Here is a 6,892-nt window from a genome sequence, read left to right as displayed (position 1 = left end):
TGAGGGGATTGGAGGAAGCATGTGAGGTTTCTTGTGTGGTGGTCCGGCCGCAGCGGGACTTAACCACGGTCTTTTCAGCCCGAAGGTCAGGAGGGCTTCGGAGGCTCGGGGTTCAGCACAATCCTGGGCCGAGGTCCCCGTCTCTCTGGCGGTTTGCGGCTCGTAGAGCGAGAGCGGTGCTGGGTTTTGGTCGCTGGGCGAGACTGTAAGTCTGGCTGCGATGGCTTCGAGGTCTGAGGGGGCGGCGCATTTCTACGGCGTCCCGCAGCAGAGCTAGAGCGTTTCGGCAGGAAGTGTCTCATTGCCTGTGACGTTTTCTGAGCCTCAGTGAAGCGTTCAGCGAAACCCTTAACCGACTGGCCAAAGAGGCCGGAAGGCGAGATAGGAGAGTCGAGAAAGGCGGATTTGTCGGCGTCTTTCATCTCCGTGAGCGTGAGCCAGAGGTGTCGCTCTAAAACAGCGAGGCTTGCCATGCTTCGGCCGATCGCTTGTGCTGTGGTCTTTGTCGCACGCAGGGCTAGATCAGTAGCGCTGCGGAGATCTTTAAAGTCATAGGTATCTGGGGCAGACTCGTCCAGGTTACGGAGAAGTCTGGCCTGAAAAACCTGCAGCACAGCCATGGTGTGTAGAGCCGAAGCAGCTTGACCAGCGGAGGTGTAAGCTCGGCCAGCGAGAGCTGAGGTGGTGCGGCACGGCTTGGATGGATGCACAGGCTTCGACCGCCATCCAGCGGCTGAGGGCGGGCAGAGGTGTGCAGCAATAGCCTCCTCGAGAGGGGGGAGGCTCTCGTAACCGTGGTCTCGGGCGCCGTCGACAGAGGAGAGCGCTAACGAGACAGAAGTCTTCAAGCGTGCGGAGAATAGGGCTTTCCACGACTTCGTGAGTTCATTGTGAACTTCCGGGAAGAAGGGGGCGTTTCTTTGCGGAGGGGCCGAAGGGCGCCCCTGCAGGAACCATTCATCCAGCTTGCTTTTAGCGGGCTCGTCTGGAGGAGACCAGTCGAGCTGAAGGTCGCTGACAGCCCTTGTAAGCACGCGAGTAAGCTCCGCGTCGATATCGGCGCGTTGTCCGGTGCAGCTGGGTGCTGTAGAGGGGGGGGGGTCCGCAATGGAGCCCGACCATTCCTCACTACTGGACGCGGCGAGAGAAAGGCTGTCGTGTCTGTCCTCTTCCGCCTCAGGCGCTCCGAAGGAGAAGGGGGCGCTGGTGAGCAGGGACTGGCACTGCTCGTCCACGAAGAGGACAGGCGAAGGAGAGAGAGCGGGCGAGGCACGCGGGGAGTGTTCCGGCGTGAGCTCGCGTGTAGCAGTATGCTCAGGCATTCTCTGATCGCGGCGTTTCTTACGCGGCACTTGAGAGAGAAGAGGCGGAGCGGGTGGAGCATCGTGGCTGGTTTGAGCTAATCGAGCCCGCAGGGTCGATATAGCCATGTCGTCGCACTCAGGGCAGCCGCCCTTGAAGAGTGCGCTCTCAGCATGCTCGCGGCCCAGGCAGGAGACACAGATGATGTGGCGGTCCTCGCTGGGCAGAGGGCCTCGGCAGAAAGCGCAGGCCCGAGGCATTTGAAACAACGCCTCGAATTCTGGAGGAAAAAAGTGTGATGCAGCGGCAAACACACTAGCTTTGAAAAGGATATAGTCACGCCGGATGGCGCAGCAGGAAGCGAGTGCTGAAGGTGGCGTCGAGATGAAGCACGAGCCGGCGTCCTCAGATCTGCGTTGCAGTGCTATCCCGCTGAGAGGCTTTTCGACGGCGTGTAGAGGCTTCTCCGGAGAAGACAGCGAAGTGCAGGTGAGATCGCTGAAGGAGATGAAATCTGATCCCTATGGTGAAGTGGTGGCTTACATAGTTCCAGCCACGCCTATTTTGGCGCGCTTTGACGTCCAATGGGCGCGAAGCGCCCCCATTGGTTCGTTACTCTCCGCCGCCTCACCATAGGTTGCTGCAGTTGCCGCAGCACAGCCAATAAGCGCGCGAGCCGCTTCGCTTGGGTCTGCTGTGCTGCAGCACTGCGTTTTACATTATTTAAAAATTAAGGATAATTTTTGGCTTCATATTCTCGAGAAAAGGGGACCTTTTCCCATAGCGTAAGCTAGCTTACGCAGTACGAGAGTACTCTCGAGAGGGAACTCTTAAATGGCACATTGCTAGTCTCTTTCACAAGGTTCAGCACGTCGTGATCTCGCAGCACAATTGACAGAAATCAGTTTTACAAAGTTTCCATAAATCAACAAAGTGCAAAAAGTGAAAATACTTAAAGCGATCAACAAGGAAATATATGTGACCCAGGAGCACAAAACCAATCCAATCTAAAACCAATGTCCATTTTTCTAAATTTAGATTTATACATCATATTAAAGCTGGATAAATTAGCTTTCCATTGATGTAAGGTTTGTTGGGAAGACAATATTTCACCAAAAAATCGGGAATCTGAGGGAGCAAAAAAAAATCTAAATATTGAGAAAATCATAGTACAAAAGGTCTTCATTAATACCACAGAACTGGTAGGCTCCTTTAATGCAGGTGTTAAATCTCAGATTAGTGTGCTTGGTGTTTTTTTTTTACATATAATCCTAAAATCACATATATTCTACATGGGTTCCTCAAATCTTGCCCAGAGTTTAGCTCCAACCCTAATCAAAGTCACCTGTCTGGGATTTTCTGACCGTCCCAAAGACATTGATGGGCTTGCTCCGGTGTGTTTGATTAGGGTTACAGCTCAACTCTGCAGGTCCAGATCAGACCAGCCTCGTTTGCATTGCTAAACAACAGACAGGTGAATGGCAGAAACGATCTCTGATAACCACAGCCATCCTGACCTTTTCAAAAGGTTTCTGTGCACTTTCAAATATGTCGCTTAATCTAGAATCTGTTTTTTATTGTGTTTTTTTTAATATTATAATCACCTTGTTTTTGGATCTCTGATCTCAGACAAGGAGGTGAACCTTCACCGATCATCATTTCAATTGTGACAGACACTGATAATATTGGAGTCGGTGAGTTGTTTGATTACTTTGTCAATTTCACATAAATGCATGGAGAGAGGAGTCTTTCCCTCTTATCCCATTTCTTCTTGACTATAGCACATCACAGTCTCCTAAATAAAGCATGGTGCATGTTAAAGAATGAACAGAAAACCAATAGCTGAGCTGTTTTTGAATCGAGCGGACGGCAGGCAGATGGTTAAATGTATTTCGGTAGAGTTATACACGAGGGACGCTGACTGTCTGGAGCCTTATGAGACCAGCGATCATTCCCTTTGTTCCCAGTCCATCATTCTCTCCCTTACATGCACACAATCTCATGTCCTAATTTCTCTGAGCTGTCCATCACCGCATGCCAGGCTATGATTAATATATTTCCTGAATCTTCTACAGGAAATTTTCTCACCTTGAATGACGGAAATGAAATCTAATTTCTGAAGATGAAACCCTTTTATGTTCATACGGTCAATCTAATTTGACTAGGTTTCTATGTCACTGAGCAAAAATCCATGCGTCAGCTGAAATGCAAAAGGAATCGAAAGCATATATCAAAACGGCAGAAACGATGAATCAAGGCTAGTATTTCAGTGAATAGCTCTTGGTCTCTCTTTTTCCTCATCACTGTGTCTCGTTACAGCTTGCAGATTTCCCATGAAAAACAAATTAATGCACTAATAAGTCCTTGCTGTGTCTCCTGTTTACATGTGCTCAGTGCAGACAAACGCCTTTTTAATCGAATCGAACTGCTCTATTAGATTAGAGAGCAACCGGTGGTCTCCGGGATGACCTTACAGCCTAGAGTTGAAGTTTAGTGGCTAATACTAGCCTAGCGGACTAGTTTCAACCTCTTATGTTAGATTGAATAGGACAGAAAAAACACAAATGGGAGATTTACATCAACACCAGCATTAACATGATCAGTACTTTGCTAAAAATATATGATCCGCATGTCATCTGCCCACTTGTGGATTATCTATTATCTTTAGGAAGTTGGGTTATTTTCAATATGTCTCCGTCTGTCTTTTGCTTTTTGTCGATTTTGATAGGAAGATGGCAAGAAACGCTATTGCTTATTTGGCTTATTCAAGGTATTTGCGAAGCCAAATGTCAAATCTGGTCATATTTTGTGCTACAGACATGAATTATTCTTCAAATCGTGCCAATATGCATGATGAATCATTCCTAATAAGGACAGAAATGCGTGCTAATACAATTAAATAGTGTGTATTTTGATCGTGTATACATGTGAAGCTTTCCTCAGCCTGTGTGTCATCGTGACTACTAAAACACATTCCCTTTGAATTTATATGCAGTAGTCTCGTATATGCTGGTCACAACAGGACATTGCCTTGAGCGCTGAGAGAATATCCCTGAGAGAATGCTGAAGAAAGGTTAGAGGCTTACTCGTGCAATAGACAATCTGGTTAAAAACCCTTTTCTATGTCTCACCTCGCTCTCTCCGATGGACGGATCTTTTCTCATTTGGCGTCTAAATGTCATAGCAGGTTTAGATTGCGCTCCTGACCATCATTTGTTCCTGATAAAATGCTAGTTTGACCTCTCTTATCTCCGTTCAGATGCTTCTGGGTCGGCTCAAAGCGTGCATCAATATTGGCACCGATAACATGTTGGTATATAATAATGCAGCTCGCAAAAGAGCATTGAATGCATATATCTGGCAAGCGGTTTATCAGATGTGTGATCGCGCAAAACTCTGCTTTGTTGCAAATCCTGATTAATTTCCCAGGGATTGTTCGTTTAAATGGTTTGTAAGCTTCATGCCAAATCCATTTAGCTCTGTTTGGCTTCCTGTTTGTGAGCGACTCGGATTTATAACGGCTGATATTGGGTTTTTAAAGATTACAGTTTTTTATTCCTCTGCTAAAGTGAATTAGTTTGGTGGTGCTGAGGCTGCTTAATGCAGTTACAACAACCAGATGTGGGAAATTAGCCTGTGTTAGTGTCATGGTTTGCTTTGAGATCATTTATATCTAATCGTATCATCATAAAAAGTGCCTCACACATTTCCGAAGGGTGAATAAAGGCATGTAAGAAAAACATCCATATTTAAAACTTTTTATAAACCGTATCCTCTAGCTTGCATTAACTGTCGAATGCACGTTTATTCGGGCAAAAAACACAGCAGAAGCTTACGACGAATCCAGAAACACAACAAACAGTTTATATTTTTAAAAAATTTATATTTTTCTTACAAAAACACGTTGATTCACTACAGGAGGCCTTTATTCACCCTTTGGAGCCACGTGAGGCACTTTTTATGATGGATGGATGTGCTTTATTGGACTGTTGAAAAATGACACCCATTCACTGCCATTATAAAGCTATGGAGAGCCAGGACAATTTTAATAAAACTCTGATTGGATTCGTCTAACTGAAGAAAGTCATACACTTAGGATGGCTTGAGGGTGAGTAAATCATGGGTTAATTTATATTTTTGGGTGAACTGTCCCTTTAAAGTCATTTCCAGGCAGATGCCATCAGTGTTTTATGGTAGCAATATTGAAAAAAAGATTGTAAACCGCTGCATGGGTTTCGTGTATCTAACAGAAAAGGTAACCTTGCATTTTAACACGAATGTGGCTTATGTTTATGCAGATAAGTTTTCAATAAATGATTGCTCGCATAAGTTTGGATTGAAAATGATAATGCTTTGCACCATATGCAAGTGTTTTCAGTAAAAGTCTTTGAATTCAGTTAAAGGCTGTATAATTTGCAGCTTTTAAAATAAAAGTTCATTCAAATGCTTTTCTCTAACTTGACATGAACTTTTTAAATAAGATATTTAAATAAATATCCAATATTCAAATTTTAATAAAATATAAGAATCACTTAATGGAGCAATTTGGATTCGGTTTAATCTGTTTATTCATTTCAGCATGTTTATAACCAGTTGAGATGTAAATAGTTTCATTAGTGACAAGCCACACAATGTTTTTATGAACTAATAAATTAAATTGGCAATTTATGCACTAATGTTTCATTGCATCAGTGTCTCAGCAATTGATGTGAATGGGTGCCGTCAGAATGAGAGTCCAAACAGCTGATTAAAAAGAACACAGCACTCCAGTCCATCAGTTAACATCTGGAGAAGACAAAAGATACTGTATGTTTGTAAGAAATAAGCCGCTGTCAAATAGTGAGATGACAACAACGAAACCCTTTGCAGACCAAATCAAGATCATTTAAAGCTGTGCTCACATACAAATGCATGCATGCGTTCTCACAGGACACACACTTCAATAAACACAAACACCAGTGATATGCATCAATGCAAGACAGCCTACAGAAAGACGAAAACCCCACAAGATTACTGAAGTAGCCTATACGTGAAGCATTGTTTCTCTCTCTCTTTATCAGTTAATTTGCTCTGTGATCTGTTTCCGCCCGTGGCTGTGATTTTAACACACCCTCATTAGTGCACATGATTAATTAGACTTTTCACTGACATGAGAGATGTTGCTGTTGATCCAAATATCGAATCTTCCACCAAAGCCTCTTTACACAACATGCTTGTTTTTTAATAAAGATCTTGAAGATGCTGCTGATGTACATTATTCTCTACTCAATGTTTCCTGAACATTAAAGGCGTTCCACTGCGTTTCAGACGCTGTCAGACTGAAAATGACGTGGATTAATCAAACGTATTTAGTGTGAATGTTAAACAGGCTGATGCCTGCTATAAACATCTGAAGACTGTACTGCTGAATGATTAAATACAGAAGTATCCGAGAAAAGCTTTGATCTTTATGAAGTCATATTTGATCAACTGTGATTCTGAACAGTGAGCACCTGAGGATTTTGTGTGTTTTCACAGCCATAAGTGCTGTTCTTATAGTGTGTTTTTAATAAAAGCTAAATGAAAATACCAGCATTAATCAATCAATTTA

At 44.1% G+C, this 6,892-nt stretch overlaps 1 long non-coding RNA gene across 1 annotated transcript; it reads left to right on the top strand.

The window, feature by feature from the left end:
• The first annotated feature begins 2,876 nt into the window (after nucleotides 1-2,876).
• LOC132133737 (uncharacterized) lies at nucleotides 2,877-6,554 on the top strand. The gene is made up of 3 exons (XR_009429218.1): nucleotides 2,877-2,996; nucleotides 5,327-5,410; nucleotides 6,363-6,554. It is a non-coding gene; the product is annotated as an uncharacterized LOC132133737 (long non-coding RNA).
• The last annotated feature ends 338 nt before the right edge of the window (nucleotides 6,555-6,892 follow it).

Source organism: Carassius carassius, chromosome 50, assembly GCF_963082965.1.
Source record: "Carassius carassius chromosome 50, fCarCar2.1, whole genome shotgun sequence".
Taxonomy (NCBI): domain Eukaryota; kingdom Metazoa; phylum Chordata; class Actinopteri; order Cypriniformes; family Cyprinidae; genus Carassius; species Carassius carassius.
Note: the sequence above shows the minus strand (reverse complement) of the source record. Positions and strands in the feature narration are given on the sequence as shown.